Below are 26,136 nucleotides of genomic sequence, written 5' to 3'. Positions count from 1 at the left end.
ATTGTTTAGGAGGAAGGAAAGGGAAAAAGAATTGTTGCTGCTGCTTTTTGAACTTGCAAAACTTCTATCTTTAGTTGACTCAAGACTGGTGGGCCCAGCTGTGGGTGCCTAATACTACGGGCTTTTGGTCCAACTCAGAGAATGAGTTTAGTCGCAGACTGAAATTAGGAACACTGTGCTAAGCCCCCAGGTTGCCAGTTCAGTGCCTCTTCTCCCTGTGCACTCTGCATCCCCCTGCTACATTCATGAACTGCCTTTGCTGACTTGCCTGCTTCTCGTGCTAGACTGTGGGGAGCTCTTTGTTGCTGAGTCTGTCTTTTTCTCTGTATCCCCATGACTAGCATTGTGACTAGTACATAATACGCAATTCAGGTTTTTAAAAATTGAATACTTTCTTTCAACCTCTAAACAACTTCTAGTGCCTTTCACTGATATTAGGAGCTGTGAATATAGAAAAATATAGTACCATCTGTAGTGGAGGAAGCCTATCTTGGTGGTTAAGAACATGACCTCCAGTGCCGTACTGCCTGGGTTCATACCCAAATCTGCCTCCTATTAATCATGTCACCTTGAGCAAGTTCCTCGAGTGCTCTGTGCCTCAGTTTCTCACCTGTAAAATGGGGATAACAACAGTATCCATCTCATAGAGTTGTTGTGAGAATTAAATGAGTTAATATATATATATATGTAAAGTGCTTGGAACAATGCCTGGCACCTTAATAAGTGTTGTCTGTTATTATCATGATTATTATGATTATTATTGTTATTATTATTCAAATAAATTGGTGGAGAGCAAACCCTTGAATTTTTAAGATGTTTTTTAGTTGCTTTCAAATGAAAGACAACATTCCCATGTTTTAATGTCTTCGGTTCAAAAAAAAAAAAAAAACAAAAGGTTTCTTTACTCAAAACTTGAAATGTTTCCCCTGTCTTCTAACATTTATTGTTTAGTAGAGGAAACTGGAGCAATCCAATTGCCCCTGTCATGCAAAGAAAGCATTTTTCCTCATACATTTTTGCCCATTTTAATTAGATTATAAAGGAATTTTCCTTTAATACATTTTTTCTATAATAAATCTATGTGGAGATTTCTTTTGGATTTTTTTCTAGGGAAGCTCTGGGCATTTCTTATCCATATACTCACATCTTTACTTAAGGGATTCTTTCTTCAGCTATGTCTTTAATTATTATTCAAATTATTCTAATTTCTTAATTGAAAAACATCTAAAGTTCTTATATTGGATTTTTATTCTGTCATATTTATCAACTTCTGCTTTACAGTTTTTTAAAAATCTATCCATCTATCTATTTATATGTGCATATATATGTATATAACTGGAAGAGGTTAGACATTCAGTAGTTCCTTTTCTGCTCTGTACTGTGCATGTTAATGCTTCTGTTATATTATTTATTCCTTTGCATTATTTCTTTATTTTACCCAGTTCATCTTATTCTCTTCTTGTTTTAATGTCACACTGTTTTCTCCTAATGGTCTACTCTTCTATGATATAGGTCAGGGACTTGTCAGACTGAGTATGTCTACTGCTTTTCTAAAATCATTCAGTTTTCTTGATGAAGGTGCCAAGAAAATTCAATAGGAAAGAGTCTTTTCAGCAGATTATGCTAGGACAATTGAATATCCACATGCAAAAAATGACACAACTCCTCTATGTCACGCTATACACAAAAATGAACTTAAAATGGATCACAGACCTCACCCAAATGTAAAAACTAATATTATGAGACTCTTAGAAGAAAGCATAGGGGAAAATCTTTGTGATTCTTGGATGTGACAGAAAAATACAAGGGATAAAAGAAAAATTGATAAATTGGACTTAAAATTAAAAACTTCTACATTTCAAAAGATACCATCAAGAAAGTCAATAAGCAATTCACAGAACGAGAGAAAATATTTGCAAATCATATATATAATAAGAGATTTATATCCAGAATAGATAAAGAACTCTTACAAATCAATACTAAAAAGATAGATAATCTAATTAAAATGGGCAAAGGATCAGAATAGATATTCCTCCAAAAAAATGCACAAATGGCCAATAAACACATTTAAAAAATCATTAGCTATCAGGGAAATACAAACAAAATGACAATGAGATGTCATTTCTTGTCCACTAGAATGGCCACAACAAAAAAGTAAGGTAATAACAAGTATTGGAAGATGTGGAGAAATTGGAACCTTCATACACTGCTAGTGGGAATGTAAAATGGTGCAGCTGCTTTGGAAACAGTTTGGCGGTTCCTCAAAAAGTTAAGCATTGTGTTAGCATATGATCCAAGAATTCCACTCCTAGATATCTACCTAAGAGAAATGAAAAGTAAAAATGTCCACATAAAGACTTGTGCATGAACGTTTGTAACAGCATTATTCACAATAGCCAAAAAATGGAAGCAACTCAAATGTTCATCAACTGGTAAATGTGTTAAAAAAAATACAATGGAATACTCTTCAGTAGTAACAGGCAATAAAAAGAACAAAGATGTGCTGATACATGATACAACGTGCTTGCCCAGGGCTGGGGGCAGAGGGATGGGCTTGGGAGATGACTATATATGGGCATGTGATTTTTTTTAATAATGATGGAAATGTTCTAAAATTAGATTGTAGTGATGGTTGTATATGTAAATGTAAAACATTTATTCATTCAATTATTTCAATCAATTTTATGATATATAAATTGTATTTTAACAGAACTATTAAAATCACCCAATTCTTTTGTATATAATAAATAATTTTCAGTGATCCACTTTTTTTAACATATTTTTTAAAATTAACTCATGTATTTATTTATTTTTGGTTCGTTGGGTTTTTGTTTCTGTGCACGGGCTTTCTCTACTTGTGGTGAGCCGGGGCTACTCTTCGTTGCGGTGCGCAGGCTTCTCATTGTGGTGGCTTCTCTTGTTGCGGAGCACGGGCTCTAGGTACGTGGGCTCCAGTAGTTGTGGCTCACGGGCTGTAGAGTGCAGGCTCAGTAGTTGTGGTGCACGGGCTTAGTTGCCCCACGACATATGGGATCTTCCTGGACCAGGGCTCGAACCCGTGTCCCCTGCACTGTCAGGTGGATTCTTAACCACTGCGCCACCAGGGAAGTCCCAGTGATCCACTTTTGTTGAGTTTAATTTTTTTTTTAATTTCTTGAAGTCCCTCTCATAGGTACTATGTTGATTTTTTTACCTTCATCTTCAAACAAGGAAAGTTCTACTCAACAGACAATGGTAAGACTTGCTATTCACTCTGTATCTAGTTAAGGGCTAGTCAAATTTTCTTCTCAATTTATGCCTAGATATCAGGTTGATATATACAACTTCTAGTAAGACATTCGAGAGAAGATGTGTAGTGAACATGCTGTTGCCCTGCTCAGAACTTCTTTCTTGGGTGTGTATATCCATCCCAGCTACTGTGAGTTTTGGATGCTAAGCACCCACAACTGCAGCCTTTGGAGAACAGCCCCCACTTAAGTGGAGTTGCCATACCTGGGAGGTTACACCTACTCACACACACACCCCACCCCAGGCATGGCCAGTGGTCACTTTGTACTCAAATATTCTTGCTCAGGTCTTCCAGCTGACACCATGTGGAGCAGAGATGAGCCTTCCCCACAGAGCCCTGCCTAAATTGCAGATTGATTGTCACTTTAAACCACTAAGTGTTGGAGTGGTTTCTTATGCATCTATAGATAACTGGAACAGGATCTTAAATGGGGGAAGGGATAGGAAATAAATGATGACTGTCACTTAGAGCTTTGTGTAAAAACAGGAGAAGCCAATCATGACTTTTTTAAGTTAGAAGTTTATATTTTATTTTATTTTATTTTTTTAAATATATTTATTTATTTTTGCTGTGTTGGGTCTTCGTTTCTGTGCGAGGACTTTCTCCAGTTGTGGCAAGCAGGGGCCACTCCTCATCGCGGTGCACGGGCCTCTCACTATCGTGGCCTCTCCTGCTGGGGAGCACAGGCTCCAGATGTGCAGGCTCAGTACTTGTGGCTCACGGGCCTAGCTGCTCCACGGCATGTGGGATCCTCCCAGACCAGGGCTCGAACCCATGTCCCCTGCATTAGCAGGCAGATTCTCAACCACTGCACCACCAGGGAAGCCCAGAAGTTTATATTTTATTAACTTGGTAACATTCATTTACTATCCAGCATTCTTTGGGCTTTAGGTCATGGAAATCTAATTCAAACTATATTAGGAGAATATGGGAATTACTGGTTCTTGTAATTAATGGTTGTGTTGAATGACCAAACCATCCAATAGACATGAAGGAAATGTCCTCAAGAACAATGAGAACTAGGGAACTGAATGGTTTTGGGACTCCCTCTTATTTCTTCTTTTCTCTCTGCTTCTACTTTCCTCTTACCCACTGTTTCTAGTTTCATACACATGGCTTGGAGCATAACTTCTTGACCCTCATAGACTGTGGTCTCTGACTCCCACCACATAAGAGAGACTGATTCTCTTATTTCTAGTTTGAAAAATCCTGCAAAAAGACTTTGAGTGGCTGACTTTGGTCAGATACTCTTTCCTGGAATGATCATTTATAGTAGGTGATAGAGGGCTAGGCCATCATGTCTGTATGTATGTGTCAGTCAATCAATCACCTATTAATCAATTATCCATGCCTACACTCTCTAGATGGGGGAATCTCATGCCTCTAACCATCATTTGCATGTTGGTGGTTCCCGAACTTTCCTAGACCTGACCTGATCCCAACTCCAAAATCTTATATCCAAATGTCTATTTACCATTTTCACTTGCGTGTCTAATAGTGACTTAGTCATGACAGGCAAGGTAGCAGTCAACCCCCAAATTTCAGTGGATTAACATAACAAATGTTTATTTGCTCATACAAAGTCTGCTGTGTGTCTGGGCAATTCTCCAGGGCAAATGTTCTTCATGTGACAACTCAATAATCTAGACTGATGGAGCCTCCACCATCCTGCAGCTGCACCACTTGAAACATGCAGCCTCCTTGAGCAGTGAGACAGGAGAACAGAATGCTTCACGTGGGGTGTGACACTATCACTTCAGTTTACAACTGTTGACCCAGAACAAATAGGCTGCCAGATATTTCTCCAGCAAAAATGGGTTTATTCGGGATTAGCAGAGAATTGCAATTCAAGGTCTGCAACCACAGAGAGGCATGCGCAAGCTCCCGGATACACAGCAAGGGAAGGAGGACACTTTTATGTAGAGGAAAAGGAAGTTGGGAGGGCTGCAGTAAACAGAGTTTGACCTTTCCTTGGCTAAATCCTTGCTAGAAAAGGAGAGAGGTCTTTCTTCTTCCTGTTGGGCTCTGCTCTGATCACAGGGCATGAGAGTCCCAGCTCTAATTGAGGTTTCTGTTTACTAATTTTTTACACAACCTATTAGAACTGATAATGTAGCCCCAGGTAGGTGTAAGGTGGTGGGGAAGTAAAATCCTGCAGTGTGTCCAGGAGAGGAGAATAAGACATGAGTGAGAATTATAAGTCTCTTTCACAAAGAGGCACCTCCTTAGTGGTTTCTATTCCTACCACCTGCCCCCCTCCATCTTTGTTGTATTGGTTATCACAATAAATGACATTTATTCAGTTTCTCAAGCTAAAAATTTTGGGGTCATCCTCAGCTTCCTCAAAGCCCACATCAAATCCATCTGTATAAATGTTCAGTCCTGTCAGTTGACTCTGCGTTAAAGATATATTCATAAGAGACAGAGTTTGCTGAAATGTTCCATATTAAAGGAGCCTAAAGAGACATGACAACTAAAGGTAATACTGGATCCTGTACTGGAAGGGAACAGTGCTATAAAGGACATTATTAAGTCAACTTACAAGATTGGAATACAAATGGTAAATTAGATAAAATTAGATACTGTGTCAATGTTAAATTTACTGAAGTTGAATTTGTGAAATGCACATGGAAGAATTTAGAAGTAAAGGACCATGATATATGATGAATATAACTTACTCTTAAACAGTTCAGAGGAACTATTTGAATGAGGCCTGGGAGAAAGAGAGAGAGACTGAGAGAGACACGGAGAGAGAGAGAGAGAGAGAAATGATAAAGCACATGGGATATAATATTAGCAACAGGCGAACCTGGTAATGGGTACATCTGTAGGTTTCTGTATCTCCAAAATCTAACCACACCTTACCACACAGTACAAAAACAAGCTACCTCCAAGCCACCGTCCTCATTACCCTAATTCTACTCTTGCTCATTCCACAGTCTACTCACCACACAGCAGCCTGAGTGAGCCTTTGACTTTTCAAAGTCATTCACAGTTAAAGAAGGTCATGTCACTATGCTGTTCAATGCAATGGCTTCCCACTGCATGTATAATAATATCTAAAGACCTCGATGGCCCAATGTCTTGCCCTTTAGTTACCTTTTTGATGTTACCTTCTACATTCACCCTCTTCTTCCCTCTCTTTGCTTCAGTCATCCTGCCTCTTTGCTATTGTTGAATATTCTAAGCAAGTTCCTGCCTCAGAATCACCACTCCAAATTTATATTCATTAATACTCAGATTGTTTTGTAGTATGGTTGATATAAAAATCTTCGATGTTATTTAAAAGAAACTTTCAGTATTTTTTATTTTGCCATAAGATTTTAAAAATAAAGCAGGGCTTCCCTGGTGGTGCAGTGGTTGGGAGTCCACCTGCCGATGCAGGGGACACAGGTTCGTGCCCCGGTCCAGGAAGATCCCACATGCCGTGGAGCGGCTGGGCCTGTGAGCCATGGCCGCTGAGCCTGCGCATCCGGAGCCTGTGCTCTGCAACGGGAGAGGCCACAGCAGTGAGAGGCCCGTGTACAGCAAAAAAAAAAAAAAAAAAAAAAAAAAAAATCAAATAAAAAATATAAGCAAATGAAAACTAGGTCACAGCTAGCAGCCGAAACAATATAGTGGCAATAAATCTGAAGATATAAACAATAAAAAATAACCATTTTCATATTAGAATCTTCTTTCATTTAACCTACTACAAATGTTAATACTATTATAAAAATTCATTTTACTTCATCTTTTTAGCACTGATATTTAAAAAGTTCTTTTGGGAAAAGACCATATTTTTAATACTTCCTCGCAATGAAAAAGGTCTATCCATATATTCAATCTTATGTTATTGTATTTTATTGAAGTTATTTGTTGGAAGAATAAACCATTTCTCAAAGGAAACAAATTATGTATTATGAATAGTAAAATAATCATATCTGAATGTTTCCACTGAATGTGTATTAATTTAATAAAATTGCCCATGTAAGCAGGCCTTTATCAGCCTGCCACTATGAACTCAGGGGAAGGAAAACTACATTTAAGGAATAAAAGGTAAGTGAATGCATAATCAGAATTTAATTTTGTGCAGGATTTAAGTGCATTCAAATTAGAACACAAAAATGGCATATCAAAAAGCACAAGGGCAAAATCTTTTAGCGTTCTGTGTGAGAACACTGAGGATTAGAGAAAAATTTCAAATCACAAATGAAAATTGCAGGAGGATGGGGAGGGATAGAGTTAGGGGATGGAGGTGGTTAGGAGGTCACAGATAAGAGATTTCCCTGGAACACACTCTATTCTAAGCTGTGTTGAATGACACTCTATTCTAAGCTGTGTTGAATGACACCTTCCTTTATTATGTCTAGCATGGAAAGACTTTTTTTTTTTTTAGATACATGAAGTTACAGCTCCATTTCCCAAAGATACTAGATTCTTTGAATTGCTTTGTTTTAGATGTATCACAGTGGAACAGCTAAGCACTGGTTCTGTGAAACTGTATGTTATGTAAGCTCATGAACTCATCTCAATTAATTAAAAGTTAAATATAAAAAAATAGGTGAGGGATATACATTTCATTATAAGAAATATGATTAATTGCCCAAACAACATTATAACACCAAAAAATAAAATATAATTCATTATTAGTCTTTCTTTCTGCCTCTCTATAAAACCACATTTTTGTTTCTTCAGTATTCTCTTATCATTTTTGCCCACGTATAAAACTTTTATCTAGTTGTAGTTATGGATTCAGATTTTAATTTTTTAAATATAAGCATTTGTGTACTTGGTTTCTTGGCATTCTAAAATATCATTTCACTCAGTGCATAATATTTCATCAAGAAAATGCACAATAATTAACCCTTTCATCATTTGTGAATATTTAAGAGGCATGTATACCCTTAATTTTTTTGTAGTGTAATGATTTTTCATTTAATTTAATTTAATTTTATTGGCCACACCACACGGCATGTGGGATCTTAGTTCCCTGACCAGGGATCGAACCTGCACCCCCTGCAGTGGACACGTGGTGTCCTAACCACTGGACCACCAGAGAGTTCCCAGTGTGGAGATTTTTAAAAAACATAAATCTAATCTGTGCAGTTTGAATTAATTGCAATTTTCAGTTTGGTGAATAAAGAGTTGGTTAAAGCAAGGTTAGGGATTCTACAGAGGGCTGTTGACACAAAGGGGGAAAAATCAATTGGATATTATATTTTTTTCATAGTGAAATACAAAATATTCAATTATTTTAAAAATTCGGAACAAGAAAAATAAACATCACTTAATAATTAAGACAAATACTCCAAAGTATACTTTGGTTACTTAAAACCTTTGAAAATTGAGGAGAAAGGAATAAGGGAGGCAGACAAGAGTGAAGTGGAGATGGGTGCACTGTAATCTCTGCTTGTTTTTCCTGTCTCTTCTTAGCTGGAAGATTGTATCCATCACCCATAGAATTCAACCTATATAACTGTTTGGTACATTTCTGCCTTTTGGGAAGAGGGAATGGGAAGGCCCTAAGTCAAGTCAGCGGCTGTCACTTTAACTTTGCAGCCTCCTTCTTGCCCCTGATGTGTTGTCTGGTTCCCTTGTGCATGAGTCTCAGCCTTGTGTCCTAAGACAGGTATGCTAGCTCCTATGGGGCTGGGCTTCTTCCTGGTTTTTTGTTGATTCAGTTCTACCCTTAAGAGTAGATTTCTATTATTAGCTTCAGGATCTTTTGGATGATGGGTAGATCTCTGGATCTTTTGTTATTATATTCTGTACATGTACTGGAGTTCCCATCTACTGTTGAATTTTCCAGTACTATAACTGACATTAACCTTTCCTGACCATTTCGGGCTGCTCAGGTCTAGCAGCTCACCTGCCCTGCCTGTAGATGGATATTTATTGAGTCTTCAGATGCAGGTCATGTCAGTCTAGTCCATCTCACTGCCCGCCAAAACCTAGGGACAGCTCAACAAAGCTCAGTATAGAGTGGTGCTTAAAACCATGTTAATTATCTGTTTTAAACATTTAAAGACTATTCAACAGGCAAACTTTTGGAACCCCTTTTAACAATAGTTTGCATAATTAACCATATTATTAAGCAGAAAGTCAGCTGCAAAAGCTCTAGTACTGGACAGGATAGTTTAATAACTCATTTTAAATGATATGCGAAAGGTTATCATCCAAGTGTTAAGAGTCAAGGGAAGATGAGAGTAAGTCATATATGAGAAAAGGACACAGGATTTAAAATCTGAAGGACTCCCTCCTTGTTCACTATGACAGTGGGCTAGATAATTAACAACCACGAGCCTCAGTTTCCTCATCAGCAAATTGGTGATAATAGCCATTTGAAGGGCTGAGGGAGGATTAAGCTAAATAATGTAATGGGCTTTTTGATAGTTTGTTGCATATAAGTAATACTTTTCCCATGTACAAGCTCTGTGAAAAGGTCCTAAGCATACCTGGGGCACATTCTGAACTTGTCAGGCTGTGACCTAGGGAGCCATTCATTTATGCACTAAATATTTTTCAGCTTTTCAAAAATATACTCCCCATTGTCAAGTGGCTCACCATCTGGTGAACCTGGGTTGGGGGAAAATCCTTATAAATTGGACTAGAAGGCAAATATGAACCATCCCCCTGAATGATGTAACTTGTAAATGCTTAGTGTATTGTTTTGGATCAGATGACAAATTAGATTCAAAGAGTTGATATTATCTATATGGTTTTATTTGCTCTGGGCATTAAAGCATACAAAGATATAAAGAGGAAGGAAAGAAGAAAGATCCAAGCTGACAGGTATTGATTGCTCTGATTGTGGAGGGAAAAAGGACTGCTGGAAGGAGGAATTTTCTGCACCTAATTTGAAAGTCTAAAAGGCCAAAGAGATACCTCTCTCTGTGTCTTTATTCACTCAGCAAACATTTCTGAATCCCTGTTCTCTGCTTTGTCTCCTGTTAGGTTCCAGGAATTCAGAAGCATAGTCTCAGCCCTCCTGTGTCTGACACATAGGGAAATCTGGCACATAGGGAAATCATCACAATACAAGGTGTCAATCAAGGTATGTACAAAAACTGTGGAAGCACGGAAGGAAAACAGTCAATTTTATTTACCAAGGTCATGAAGGCACTTTGGGTCTTAAAAAGTGATCTAGATGTCACCAGAAATCTAAGAATTTTCCAGACAGATGAGACTTAAGTAAAAACATGGGATGTGAAGAAATTATGTGACATATGTAGGAACAGTGTAAGATATGGGAGAGGGAGGAGGGGAGGATTAGAGTCAGAGATATAATTTGAAGTAGTCTAAGTGAGTGGTCAGCAAACTCTGGCCCATGGGCTAGCCCACCAATTGTTTTAGTAAATAAAGTTTTATTGGAACACAGCCACACTCACTAGTTTAGGTATCATTTTCAGCTGCTTTCAAGCTATTACAACAGAACTGAGTAGATGTGAATGGGAACATATAGTCTGCATGCCAAAGTATTTACTATATGGCCCGTAACAGGAAACGTTTGCTGAATCCTGGTTTAGTTAATAAACGGTAAAGACTAAACTAAGGAAATAGCATGCAATGGAGAGAAAAAGGCAGATTTGTGAAGCATTTTAGAGAGAAAGGTTTTTTTCCCCCAAAGAATATATTTACTTTTATTGCTCTTTTTGCTTTTTATTACTACATATCCCTATAAGAGATATTTATTGTAAACAATTTAAATAATGCAGTGTGTATAAAATAGTAGACAAATTCAAATAGCAAAACAGTAAACAGAAAGTGAATGTCCTTAGGGGCAACAATTGCTAACAGTTTGAGTTACATTTTTTTCCAAGGCTGTTTCATGCATATATATTTATTCATATTCGTTTGTTTGCTTTTATAAGTGGGGTCATTTTATACAGACTATTCTATAATCTGCTTTTATCACTTAACAGTATACCACAGAGCTCTTTCCATGTCATGATATATATGTCTATCTCATGCCCATTAACAGTCTTATATTTTAAACATTCTTTTGTAGAAAAGTCCAATTTAATTAATTCATTCTGAAGATATTTATTGAGAAATGTAGTGTGTATCTATGCAATTGTCTTCCTAGTGCTCCCATCCATGGATCTTCTGAGAACTACTCCCTTTGTCTCCAGTTGTATACCATGACAGCTGTCATATTAGTAGCTGTTAATCCAGTTTCTTGGCCTCCATTCTTTGGTTCAAGTGCGTGCATTTAACACAAGTCAGCTATGGCAGAAATAGCTAATTGTCACTAAAATTTGGGTTTCCATTTTCACAATATAGTTGGAGAAACTGAAGCACAGGTCAAATAATGTCCAGATACTAGAATGTGTTTTGCAAAGAATGCCAGCTCTCCACCAAAAGCTGTTCTCCCTTTCTTACTGGGTATATAGACAAACTATATTTCCTAGACTCTTTTGGTTATATGTGGTCGAAGAAACTAAATGAAATGTGAGTGAAAGGAATGCACTCCATTATATTAGTTATGTCTTGCTGTGTAACAAATTATAGCCTAAAAGAACAATAAACATTTCATAAGGGAAAACATGCATAAGGGAAAACACTCTGCCATGTGAACACTGCTGTCACTGGTGGCTTATTAGCCACCAAGCCACCAAGACCTGGCCCTACCCAACAACCTAGAGGTGCCAGTGCTGGGATGTTTCAGGCCAGACAACTAACTGGGGGGTGGGGGGTGGGGGACATAGCCCCACCCATAAGCAGAGTGGCTGCCTAAAGACTAAAGAGCCCACAGCCACCTCTGGACATGCCCCTAGACACAGCCCTGCCTACCAGAGGGCCAAGACCCAGCTCCACCCACCAGTGGGCAGGCACTGGCCCCTCACACCAGGAAGCCTCCACAAGCCTCCAGACCAGCCTCACCACCAGAGGGCAGACACCAGACGCAGGCCAGACCCTACCCTGGAGCCAGCAGGGCCCTGGCCCTGCCCACTAGACCAATGCAACCTTCGGGACACTCCCGACCCTATACCCAACTGTGTCAGGAACTGACCCCTTCCCACTAACGGTCTGAAATGAGCTCTGGGATCCCTCGGCCCTGCAGCTAGACTCCAGGAACCAGCTCTGCTACCAGTAGTCCAGCACTAACCCCAGGATCTGTCTTCACCGGCCAGTGAGTAGGCAACAGCCCCAGAGTCTCCAGGACCCTGATTCTGTCCACCAGTGAGCCAGCGACCAGCCACCTCATGACCAGGCCCCAGTAAACAGCAGCCAGCAGCATCCATACAAGGCGGGGCCTGGCAACCAACCAGACTGGGGGCCAACCAAGCCTACCAGACTGCCCACCTTTTGGTGAAGGGGTTTAGAAAATGGAATTCTCATACACTGTTCCCAGGTATATAAAAATGGTACAGGGGCTTCCCTGGTGGTGCAGTGGTTGAGAATCTGCCTGCTAATGCAGGGGACACGGGTTCAAGCCCTGGTTTGGGAAGATCCCACATGCCGTGGAGCAACTAGGCCTGTGAGCCACAATTACTGAGCCTGTACATCTGGAGCCTGTGGTCCGCAACAAGAGAGGCCGCGATAGTGAGAGGTCCATGCGCCGCGATGAAGAGTGGCCCCCGCTTGCCACAACTTAAGAGAAAGCCCTCGCACAGAAACGAAGACCCAACACAGCCAAAAATAAATAAAATAAAAATAAATAAATAAGAAGACCCCAAGATCACTATTAAAAAAAAATGGTACAACCACTTTTAACGACAGCTTGCCAGTTCTGAAGAAGTAAATATACACTTTCTGTATGATCCAATAATTTCATTTCTAGGAATTTACCAAAAGAAATTAAAACAGGTTTCCACACAAAGACATGTACACAAGTGTTCATAGCAATATTATTTGCAATAGCTAAAACTTGGATACTGCTCAAATGCCTATCAAAAGGTGAATGAAGGGCCTCCCTGGTGGCGCAAGTGGTTGAGGGTCTGCCTGCCGATGCAGGGGATGCGGGTTCGTGCCCCGGTCTGGGAGGATCCCATATGCCGCGGAGCGGCTGGGCCCGTGGGCCATGGCCGCTGAGCCTGCGCGTCCGGAGCCTGCGCGTCCGGAGCCTGTGCTCCGCGACGGGGGAGGCCACAGCAGTGGGGGGCCCGCATACCGCAAAAAAAAAAAAAAAAAAAGGTGAATGAATAAATAAATTATGGAATATCTTACAGTAGAATACTCCTCAGCAATACACTTGGAATTACACTTGGTGATATCTGCTTCTCCAGCAGGGGTAAACATAGAAGACAGTAGGGTAGAAGACAATTCAAAACAAAACAAAACAAAAAACAACAACAAAACCTTTTGAAAGCAGCTTATGCCAAAGAAGCTTGTTAGCAGTCACAGGAGAATGATTACTTCAGCGGAGAGTGCCAGGGGAGGGCCATGTAACTGAGACTGGGACATGCTGTCTAGCATATTTTCACACAAAACAATGTGTGACACTGAGATTTGCTTGCTCATTTGCAAGCATTTGATCTACTGTCATATGTCTGTTGAATATTATCTGTGTTATTGGCTTTCCTTTTATTTTAATAATAATCTCATGTTTCTATGTTGTGTCCATTGAACTTAGATGTGAGGAGTTGGTGGGGAGTTGAGACTTCAGTTTTTCAAGGAAGGGCTTTAAAAGACTGATGCCCTTTATAAGTAATTTGAGTCTCCCATGGTGGAAGTGAATTGGAAATAAATAATTTTATGTCACATTCTACTATTTACCTGAACTATAGGATTTTAAGTAAATGATCAAATATCTCTGCCCTTTGAACTTGTGAGTATCTAATTAACCACTATTAGTCATGCTTCAACTGTTCTGATCTTTAAATCCCAAAAATACAACTCCATTCTGAATGGGGTATACTAGCGTCAAATACCAGAAAACCTTCTTTGGATATAATATGTTCCCACTCAGGTAATATAAAATCAAATGCAGACTTCGGCTTATGTGCTGTAGTTTCCTTACCTTGAGTTGGAGAATGCTGTTTATAAAATAAACTCCTTTATAGAGTAGTACATATAACATTTTTTGGCTCCTTCCTGTCAAACCAATCAGACACTTTTGTGTGTGTGTGTGTGATACGTGAGCCTCTCACTGTTGTGGCCTCTCCCATTGCAGAGCACAGGCTCCGGACGCGCAGGCTCAGCGGCCATGGCTCACGGGCCCAGCCGCTCCGCAGCATGTGGGATCTTCCCGGACCGGGGCATGAACCCGTGTCCCCTGCATCGGCAGGCAGACTCTCAACCACTGCGCCACCAGGGAAGCCCCAGACACTTTTCTTATATATACAAAAGATAAAAACTCCAGGCAGCCTAGACTTGCCTCATATTGGCCACATTCAATGATTTTGCTATTAACTTTCTACAAAGTTAGGAAATAAGGACAAGAAATTGGCTTAATCCTGTAGTATTCCTTGTACTTCTTTGTCAGTATTTGTGCTTGACTTTTTTTTTTTTTTTTTTTTTTTTTTTGCTGTACGCGGGCCTCTCACTGCTGTGGCCTCTCCCGTTGCGGAGCACAGGCTCCGGACACACAGGCTCCGCGGCCATGGCTCGCGGGCCCAGCTGCTCCGCGGCATGTGGGATCTTCCGGGATCGGGGCACGAACCCGTGTCCCCTGCATCGGCAGGCGGACTCTCAACCACTGCGCCACCAGGGAAGCCCTGTGCTTGACTTTTGACCACCTGCCTTGTTGCTGGCTTTCTAACCGTCTGTGTTCCTAGACCTATTGGTTAGTATAGTCTAATATAAATCTCTTGGTCTCAGGTATATCTCTTTCTCTGAAAAAAAAAAAAAAACCCATAAGTCATGGTCATAATTCTAATTCAGAGACCTCTGTTTGTTTCAGTTTATGAGGAAAACAGAGCAGAGAAAAAAAAATTATGGGCAAACATTTCAAAACTATATACCATTTAGTCACAGAGAGTATTTGGAGAGGTTGCATGTAATTCTATGTAAACTATCAGCACTAAAGGAAAGCAAATAAAGTAATGTCCTGCTAAGTTTAGATCCATTGACCTCTTCCTGACAGGAAATTCAAAGGCAATTCCAGGAGCTTTCAGCAGAAGGTTATCTAACTATGTATGTGGATAAAACTTATATGCTGAATTCAGATAATAGCACTTCTGATTAAGTAAATTTAAAGAAAAACGTGCTGAACATCTACCATAAGAAAGGACCTGGAGAGGTAAAAATAATATATTTAAGATTTCTGTCTCATGTAGTTTGTACAGTTATAGTAACAGCTGGTATCAGAGTTCCTTTTGAATTTACTGAGGAAAAACTTAGATAAAAATCACTTGACCTGGAAAATGAGATCCTAAGGACATGGATTATCAGGAGTCAAACAAAGGGGAAAGCTTAACTTCTATTTATGATATACAATAATTTGAGAAAATGGGGAAGAGTACAACAGAGAGGGAAAGAAAAAATTATAGGTGAGTATTTTAAAAGCAGAGATGTCTAATATTCCTTATTCTGAAATGTGAACTCCCTGCTCAAGCTCCCGAAATCTGCAGTAAAGTTTTGGGAGTCCTGCTTTACAAGTTGAGAGAAGGGACTGATTTCCTCAACTGGGTCTGTATTAGTTTCTTATTGCTGCTATGACAGATTAATTTAAGTTTAGTGGCTTAAAATAACACAGATTTATTATCTTATAGTTCTGGAGGTCAGAAGTCCAAAAATGGGCCCTATAGGGCTAAAACAAAGGTATCTGTAGGGCTGGTCTCTTCTGGAGGCTCTAGGGGAAAATCTATTCCGTCTTTTCCAGGTTGTAGAGGCTTCCCATATTCTTTGGCTTGTGGCCCTTTCCTCCCCCTTCCAAGATAACAGCATCACATCTTCAAATTTCTCCCTCTGATCTTGGCTTGTGTTGTCACCTCTTCTCTGACTCTGACTCTCTTGTCCTCTTTCCATCATAAGGACCCTTGTGACCACATTGGCCCCACCTACATAATTCAGGTCTATCTCTCCATCTCAAGATTCTCTTTTTTTTTTTAATTCCTTACATGATGCTTTGATTTTCTTTTCTTTCCTTTCTTCTTCTTCTTTTTTTTTTTTTTTTTTTTTTTTTGGCCGCACCATGTGGCATGCAGGATCTTAGTTCCCCGACCAGGGGTCAAACCCTTGCTTGGGAGCATGCATAGGGAGCATGGAGTCTTAAGCACTGGACCTCCAGGGAAGTCCCCACCTCAAGATTCTTAATCTCTCTCTCTCTCTCTCACACACACACACACACACTCACAAAGATCCTTAATCACAATTGCAAAGTCCTTTTTGCCATTGCAAGCTAATATTTCACAGGTTCTGGGAATTAGTATGTGGACATTTTGGGGGGTCCATTACTCTGCCCTGTGGGGAAGAACAGAAAGTACAGGTAGAACAGTGTCATGATCTGTAAAATGCACCAATCCAGTGGAAGCAAGGGGCTTGAAAGCCAGAGGGAATCCTGAGAATGTGCCTTTCATAGTTTTTGAGCAGGGCAATAACATGACCATAATATCTGTGCTTTAGGAAGATAATTTTGTGACAGTATAAAAGAGGGACTGTAGCATCAAGGTAAATAACAGAATAGTTAACAGTTCAAGAGAACAATAGGTTTGTCACAGAGCAGTACATGATTAATTACCAAAAGAATTCTACAGACAATAATTACTATTGGAATTTTTAAAACATAAATTTGGGTAACAATGATTCGTGAAACTGTTCTAATAAGGCCAAGGACATGAATTTGATTTCTTTGTGGGTCAGAATGTTCTATGGCTGAGTTAAACACTTAATCATGTCCATCTTGCAACTGGGGGGGGGAAGAGGCATAAATAAAATCAAGTAAGAAAGCAAGTTAGAGTAGTACTAACATTTCATTTCTACTGAGAAAAATCCCAGTCTTCATGTCCTTCTGATGATAGGTTAGTACTTTATCTATTAAAGATGGTAGGTTACGAATATAATTAGAAAAAATGGGTTCTGTAAGGTTTACCTCTGTAAATCTAAATACATTTTATCATAGACATGCTTGTAATGATTTTGATCATAGACATGCTTCTAAAGATTTGTGTAAATAAAATTTATATAAATTCCCTAATATTTCAAATATATTTCTGACATGAATTTTATGAATAACAGTATGCAATTTTTTCCCTGAAGAGAAAATTTATATAAGCATAAATATGAATTTTACTTGATGAACATAAATTTAGAGCAAATTTGGAAAGGCCAATGATTTAACGTATAGAATATGGGCTATGAAATGTAACAGTGGATGCTTCGATTAGTTGTATGGTTTTATGTAATTTAACTTCCCTGAGTCTCTGGTTCTGTTTTATAAAATAGAGGTAATAATGTCTATTTTTAGGGTTGTTTTGAGGATTAGAGATTGTATGTATATTGTAGGCAGATGATATTTTTATCAGCTATTATCCTGATTCAAATATTCAACATCAGTAAACCGATGTAGCCATCTCCATAACAAGGACATACTTGCTATTAGATCCAGGTGGTTTACATTTAAAATATGACTTCAGACAATCTCATGATGGTATCTTCTCTCATCACTTTGAAAATATTTTCCTTATGTTTTCTGTCTTTCGTTGTTGCTGTTGTCAGCTGTCCATCTAGTTGTCTTTCCTTTGTTGGTAACCCTGTGATAAGGGTAAATCACAAATGTTACATGGGTAATGTGAACAGTTACAAGTGTTGTGGTTTTAACATGGTGACAATGAACCAGTTGCTCCTAAAGGTACAGAAAACTCTTGCTGATACTAGAGAGAATTTTTTCCTTTGAGACTTTGTAGAAAAACATGTAATGAACAAAAATTCTCAATATTTTCTTACCTAACTACCTTAAAATAGGCCCTCATCCTCCATCACTATATTCCCTTATTCTCATGTAATTTTTTTCATAGGAGTGATTGCTTATTTTATTTTATTTTATTTATTTTTATATTTTTGAACTTTATTTATTTTTGGCTGCGTTGGGTCTTCATTGCTGCCCATGGGCTCTCTTTAGTTGCACCAAGCGGGGGCTACTCTTCATTGCAGTGTGCAGGCTTCTCATTGTGGTGGCCTCTCTTGTTGTGGAGCACGGGCTCTAGGTGCACGGGCTTCAGTAGTTGTGGCATGTAGGCTCAGTAGCTGTGGCCTACGAGCTTAGTTGCTCCGGCATGTGGGATCTTCCTGGACCAGGGATCGAACCCATGTCCCCTGCATTGGCAGGCGGATTCCCAACCACTGTGCCACCAGGGAAGTCCCGGACTGATTGCTTCTTGACACGAGTTTTATTTGTGTGTATTTTCTTTCCCTCTACCTCCCACCCCTGCCCCAGAATGTTAGCTGCTCTATCACACCAACTAACTTTAGTCTTTGGTGGCTCTGTTCAAAATAAGGTTTCTGAGTATATTCGTTTGCTAGGGTTGTCATAATAAAATACTACAGGCTGGGTGGCTTAAACAGAAGAAATTTATTTTCTCAATATTCTGGAGGCTAGAAGTCCAAGATCAAGGTGTCAACAGGTTTAGTTTCTCCTGAGGCCTCTCCCCTTGGCTTGCGAGTGGCCACCTTCTGGCTGTGTCCACACATGGCCTTTTTTCTGTGCATGTGCACCCCTGGAGTATCTTTCTTTTATAAGAGCACCAGTCATATTGCATTAGGATCCCATCCTCATGGTCTCATTTTAACTTAATTACCTCTTTAAAGACCCTGTTTCCATATAGAATCACTCTGAGGAACTGACAGTTAGGGCTTCAACATATGAAGTTGGTGGTGATGGAAGCAGGGGACACAATTCAGTCCATAACACTGAGAAAGGGAGTCTCACTGACTTAGTTTAGGCTCACGGTCACAGAAGTCAAAATAGTGAAGAAAGTGGAATCAATACCCAGCAGAAGATAGGAGAAAAAGTGTTAGTTATTTAAAAACCTGATAGCTAATATGTCTTCCCTAAGGAACTCGAAAGACAGCTATTCTATGTTGCTAGTGAATTGCAGAGACAAAAGCTCTAGTTTCAGCTATTTTTTAGAATTGTGGTAAAAAATACATAACATAAAATTTACTTTTTTACCATTTTTAGGTGTACAGTATAGTATTGTTATCTGTATGCATGTTGTTGAACAAGCTACCTCTAGAAAAATTTTTAGCTTGCAAAACTGAAACTCTATTCCCATTGAACAACAATCCCCTTTCTCCCTCCCCCCAGCCCTTGGCACCACAATTCTATTGATACTTTCTAAGAGTTTAACAATTTTAGATACCTGACATAAGTGGATTCATGCCGTATTTGTCCTTCTGTGACTGGCTTATTTCACTTAGCATAATGTCCTCAAGCTTCACTTGTGTGTAGCATAGGTTTTGTCCAAGGCTGAATAATTAGTTTCAGTGATTTTTTAAAAGGCAACAATAAATTTTACCAAAATGTTTTATCACCTTTACTTCAAATTTCTCTCACAACATCTTTTGAATTTCTCTCCTCTTATTTAAGTATCCAAATTTGTTTTTCATGTAGGTCTTTATGTAGCAAATACTGTTCAGCTACATAGGACATAGTGTCTCTGTGTTTTCATAAAACTCAGGACTGAGTTTACTTTTGGATTTTCTTTCTTTCTTCCTCTCTCATTTCCTTTTGTCCTCCCTCCCATTGTTCCTTCCTTTCTTTATTGTGTATTCATTAAGTGCCTACCTTGTGTCAGCCATTGTGGTAAGAATTGAGAATTCAAGAAGAATTCTATTGCAGCAAAGCTTCCAAGGTCTTATAGATCTGAGAATACCTTATCATGCCTTCACATTTTAATGGCTACATAGAAAACTCTAGATTCTAAATTCTTGTTCTTTAATACTTTGGAGACTTTTCTCCATTGTCTTCTTTCATCCAGTGTTGTTACTGAAAAATCTGAAGTCAGTCTAATTTTTATTCCTTTGTATATTCTCTGTTCTTTCTCTTTGTGACCTTTATTTTTTTTTAATTAATTAATTTATTTTTTTGGCTGCATTGGGTCTTCGTTGCTGCGTGCAGGCTTTCTCTAGTTGCAGCGAACAGGGGCTACTCTTCGTTGCGGTGTGTGGGCTTCTCACTGCGGTGGCTTCTCTTGTTGTGGAGCACGGGCTCTGAGCACATGGGTTCAGTAGTTGTGACTCGCGAGCTCTACAGTGCAGGCTCAGTAGTTGTGGCGCACGGGCTTAGTTGCTCCGCGGCATGTGGGATCTTCCTGGACTAGGGCTTGAACCTGTGTCCCCTGCATTGGAAGGCAGATTCTTAACCACTGCGCCACCAGGGAAGTCTCTCTCTGTCTTTGATGCTCATAAACATCACTCTGGTGTGTCTCAAGGTGGATTTTCCCTGTTTCTTCTCTTTGACACTTTAAGGACGTTTTCAATCTGAAGTATTTCACCTTTAAAAAAAATTCTGGAAAATATAACTTCATTATTTCTTCAGATATTCCCTCCTAGTCAAAGGCTTTGAGAAGCAGCCAAGTAAACACTGAGAATCCTTTTGACCCATGCTCTTGGAATATTTATTTACAAGGTTCAGTTTTGTAGATTAGATTTCTTTCTCTAAATCCAATAATGAAACGTCATTCTGTAATGAATGATAATGGAAATGCTTTCTATTGGTTTTCAGTTTTCAGAATCAACATATAGACAAAGTGAAAAAATTTATCTTAGTTAGAGAATAAGATGCAAATTCTATAGATCTTGACAGTAAAATAATGGTACATCCGCCTGAGTTTTGGAGAAGTAGAATGAGCTACAGAAGTACTAATATTTTTCATATTTATAGCAAGGAGTTAGGGAATGTAAATTAAAGAACGAGATGTTTAAGAAGATTACTTAAAATTTTCAAGTAAACCTACTAAAATAAAAATATAATAAAGACTGAATGGGGAGGGGAAGGTGCAGAAAACATGAGCTAATTTCTCATTTTTTCTGCTAGAGACAACAATCAATAAAAGAACTAGAGGTGTAGTGGTATCAGCAATATTGTTATATGCTTATATAGATAACCTCGAGAAGATAGCCTAGAATCTAGATAATCCTTGTTATTAAGGGGATAACGAAGGTAATCTCTAGAAGAACTAAAGTCAGAAATTGTATAAAAAATTGTTGTCTATGGGGAATGGAATTGGGAGTAGGAGGCAGGAAGAAAGACTTGCTTTTCATTTTAAACCCCTCTGTATTTTTAAAATTTTTGTTTCTACATACACCTATTACTCTTATAATAAGAGCAAAATAAAAGCCTTTTTACTTAGAAAGGAATATCTGCCATTCTGGGGAAGGATAAATATTATCTTCAGAATTGTTGCCACATTGTATTTTTATGGTTACATTTTTAAACAAAGTATTATCGGATTGTCTTCAGATTACCCCATCTCCTGATCATGACAGAAGGCCTATTGCTATTTAAAAAAAAATGAATGCTAGAATTCACTTTCTCAATTAGGTTAGCGATTTATGGACATTTGTGCTTTCTGTCCAAACTATGGTTCTTAATTTAAATTTTCCATCTGAATTGTCCTGGACTGTTACCATGGTTACAGTTATAGAAGTTCAAAAATAAAACTTAATAGATCTTTATATTCTGAAACCTCCAATAGTAGTGAGGATTTATTTTCAAGTGCCTTCTGTTAGGATATTTACTTATACCTTGGCTTCTTTTGCAATTTATCTTTTTTTGTAGGTACTATTCAGTGCATTTATTTCTCGTAGCAGCACTCATCTAGACATATTTAAGACTAATTGCCTGAGTCTGGAGGTGAACAGTTTTTCTATTCTATTTGTCCTTGTTCCAGTGAATGAATGTTAGATTTGTTGTTTTTTAAGATAATCCCTAGTCAGCAGGTTAATGTGCTTAGGATACTACTGATCCGTGTGTTTTCTTGGATTGATAATAAAATAGAATACATTTTTCAAATAAGATTTTTGTCATTAAAAGCTTAAGCAAGCTACATAAAGAAAGAAAATAACACAGGATTGTAAAATTCAAATAATTAATCATATGTATACATAGTTATTTCCTTTTTAATCCTGGATTTAATTCCTTATTGTTTCCTGGTAGTGTTTACAATGATTTATGTTCACTCTTATATTTAGGGCAAAGGCACTTAAATTCAATCACCAAAGAAATAGAATAAACATTTGAAGAAAGACCATTGCCATTGTATCTCGAATCTCAAATTATCCTAGTGCTATAAGTCAAATTCACTGAAGTCTTTGAGTATCAAAAGCCTACTCTGTGTCTGGTCTTCTACAAAATATTATGGAAAGTGAAAAAGAAATAGTAGTTCCTCTCCTTGAAATGTTAGTCATTTAGCTGTGGAGATGGAATTTAGATAAATGAAACAAATGTAAGGTAAGAACTTGTAATATAATACCTATCCTTCAGAGTTACAAATGTAAATATTCAAACAATCCAGAAATGACAAATGTGAAGGGGAGCCACGGTAGTAAAACCTAGTGATGGGAAAAGCATTTTTATCTCAGGTTTAAAGGGATTTTACGATTTAGATGTATCATTGACAAGGAAATGGCCATCTAAGACTCTGGACATTTGGAAAGAGCATGGCGTATTTGCTTACTAGAGGATACAGTGGTGTAGGGGAAATAGAATTGTGTGATTAACAGCCCTCTGCCCCCCCCCCTTTTGTGGTGTAAATCCATTGGCACTACTTTTGTGTGATTTACTCAAATGATGGTCATGGGGGGTTGTAGGTTTCCTTAAGTTTCCTTTCTGTTATCCCTGATCCTTCACTAAAGGCATGTCACAAATTTCAATTTCCCATGTAATGAAGGGTTGATGGTGTGCTATGGGGAATTAAAGAGAAGTACCTGGTCAACATTTATGACAAAGTAGACAATGAATGGGCAGAGTTCTTTCTCTGAGGCCAGATGATGATAGTGGAGGTGGCCACTGGATGAGGGCAGCTATAACCAATGGTAAAGCAATCTTAGGAGGGTCATCAGCATCAAAGTAGTAGTGCTGGCCTGAGGGAGCAGCTGATGATAGGACATGAGAGCACATGAGAGGTAGCACACTGGAAAATTGTCTGAAATCACTCAGGCACAGTTTGAAAGGGAGATGATTTCTAGCAATAAAACTAGCAGAAGCTCATTCTGACATATTTGGGGCCACATTTTTCACCATTATTTATTATTGTACTGGTTGCCTTTGCATTCCTTTATGTCTTTTACCACAACAAATAAGAAGGATAACTGATGTCCCAAGTCTCAATGAAATTCTGAGTAGTGGTAGGCACTTTGAATCTGGAGATAGAAAATAGTAACTAGCTAGTATTAGTAGATTTTTTAACATGGGGATTGTAGTAAGGTCTCAGATGCTCGATCTATAAAGTGAGAAGGTTGAACAAAACAATCTCTATTTATTTTTCTTATAAAAAGCTATTAGTCAACCCATTACCTAGCGATACATTTTCTGTCCATCCTGCACTGTCAAAGGAAAGATCATTGATTCACTCTACTTTCTGCCCTCCACTCTCAAACTCAGCCTTAAAAATGTATTCACATAAGGGACTTCCCTGGTGGCACAGTGGTTAAGAATCCGCCTGCCAATTCAGGGGACACGGGTTCAAACCCTGGTCCAGGAGAATCCCATATGCCACAGAGCAACTTAAGCCCGTGCACCACAACTACTGTACCTGTGCTCTAGAGCCCATGAGCCACAACTACTGATGCCCGGGAGCCTAGAGCCCGTGCTGTGCAGCAATAGAAGCCAGCACAATGAGAAGCCCATGCGCCGCAATGAAGAGTAGCCCCTGCTCACCACATTAATGAAGACGCAATGCACCAAAAATAAATAAATAAATGAATTAATTAAAAAAAAAACTATAGTTGGCCTTCAATAAATATTTTTTAAAATGTATTCACATAAAACTTTGAAAATTATCACTTGATTTAGCTTTCTTGAAGAACATGCTGATTCAGTTTATTATTCTTAATCTGTGTTTTAAAAATATTAACACAAAGCCAGATCTGTATTTCAACTTCATTGTCCCCTGTGATCAATCAGTACCTGAAAGCCATCACTTAAATGATTGCTCTACAACCTAAAATAAATGAAAGAAAACAATCTGTTTTTCTATATAAAGGAAATACATGTTTATTGTACAAAACATTGTAAAGTATAAGGGAGACAAAGTTATCCACAATCTAAAAAATGTATATAGCCAGAAACCTATATTTTATAAATGACAAGAGATAACATCTTTCTGCCTTTCAGTGCTGATGGTTTCCTGTGCTGAATGTACCTTTGACTATGTGTATAATTATTTCCTTAGTTTACCTACACAAAAGGGAACATATGGGTCAAATAATATGAACACAGTTAAAACTCTAGAATAAATACCATCAAAATTTCCTTCTAGAAAATTTTACCAGTTTACATTCCTACAAAAGTATGAATGTTTGTCCTCATATTTTCTTGCAAGTACGGAACAAGTAATTTGTCATTTTGATAGGTGAAAATATTTTATTGTAATTGTATTCTGTACTTCTTTGGTTATAGTTTTATATGTTTTGCCTATTCTTAAAAATTGGGTTTTTTTATTAAGTTTTGAGAGTTCCTTATATATTCTGAATCCAAATCCTTTATCAAGTATGTGATTTGTAAGTGTTTTCTCAGTTTGTAGCTTTTCTTTTCATTTTCTTAACAGTATCTTTTGAAGAGCCTTATTATTATGCTAATATTTGATGCCTTTGTATCACTTTAGTTAAAATTAAAAGAAGAAAGAGAGAAGAGGTAGAAAGAGAGAGAAGAGAGACGAGAGAGAAGAAAACTGGTTGCTTTAGGTTATGTACTCAGCTGTTGGCTAGGGAAAGATGGCATTTTGATACTTTCACCAAGATTGCACATAATGGACAAGGTTGCCCACTCTCACAACTGTTATTCAACAGAGTTTTGGAAGTTTTAGCCACAGCAATCAGAGAAGAAAAATAAATAAAAGGAATCCAAATCGGAAAAGAAGAAGTAAAGCTGTCACTGTTTGCAGATGACATGATACTATACATAGAGAATCCTAAAGATGCTACCAGAAAACTACTAGAGCTAATCAATGAATTTGGTAAAGTTGCAGGATACAAAATTAATGCACAGAAATCTCTGGCATTCCTATACACTAATGATGAAAAATCTGAAAGTGAAATTAAGAAAACACTCACATTTACCATTGCAACAAAAAGAATAAAATATCCAGGAATAAACCTACCTAAGGAGACAAAAGACCTGTATGCAGAAAATTATAAGACACTGATGAAAGAAATTAAAGATGATACAAATAGATGGAGAGATATACCATGTTCTTGGATTGGAAGAATCAACATTGTGAAAATGACTCTACTACCCAAAGCAATCTACAGATTCAATGCAATCCCTATCAAACTACCACTGGCATTTTTCACAGAACTAGAACCAAAAATTTCACAATTTGTATGGAAACACAAAGACTCCGAATAGCCAAAGCAATCTTGAGAAAGAAAAATGGAGCTGGAGGAATCAGGCTCCCTGACTTTGGACTATATTACAAAGCTACGGTAATCAAGACAGTATGGTACTGGCACAAAAACAGAAATATAGATCAATGGAACAGGATAGAAAGCCCAGAGATAAACCCATGCACATATGGTCACCTTATCTTTGATAAAGGAGGCAAGAATATACAGGAGAGAAAAGACAGCCTCTTCAAAAAGTGGTGCTGGGAAAACTGGAAAGCTACATGTAAAAGAATGGAATTAGAACACTCCCTAACACCATACACAAAAATAAGCTCAAAATGGATTAAAGACCTAAATGTAAGGCCAGAAACTATCAAACTCTTAAAGGAAAACATAGGCAGAACACTCTATGACATAAATCACAGCAAGATCCT

At 38.3% G+C, this 26,136-nt stretch overlaps 1 long non-coding RNA gene across 1 annotated transcript in view; it reads left to right on the top strand.

Moving 5' to 3' along the window:
• Positions 1-25,229, top strand: part of LOC132500357 (uncharacterized) — a 42,883-nt gene extending 17,654 nt beyond the window's left edge. Inside the window, exons 3-4 of the long non-coding RNA XR_009534024.1 lie at positions 10,226-10,325; positions 24,982-25,229. This is a non-coding gene — a long non-coding RNA (uncharacterized LOC132500357). The remainder of the gene's footprint in view (positions 1-10,225; positions 10,326-24,981) is intronic.
• The last annotated feature ends 907 nt before the right edge of the window (positions 25,230-26,136 follow it).

The sequence above is a fragment of the Mesoplodon densirostris genome, chromosome 12, assembly GCF_025265405.1.
Source record: "Mesoplodon densirostris isolate mMesDen1 chromosome 12, mMesDen1 primary haplotype, whole genome shotgun sequence".
NCBI lineage: Eukaryota > Metazoa > Chordata > Mammalia > Artiodactyla > Ziphiidae > Mesoplodon > Mesoplodon densirostris.
Note: the sequence above shows the minus strand (reverse complement) of the source record. Positions and strands in the feature narration are given on the sequence as shown.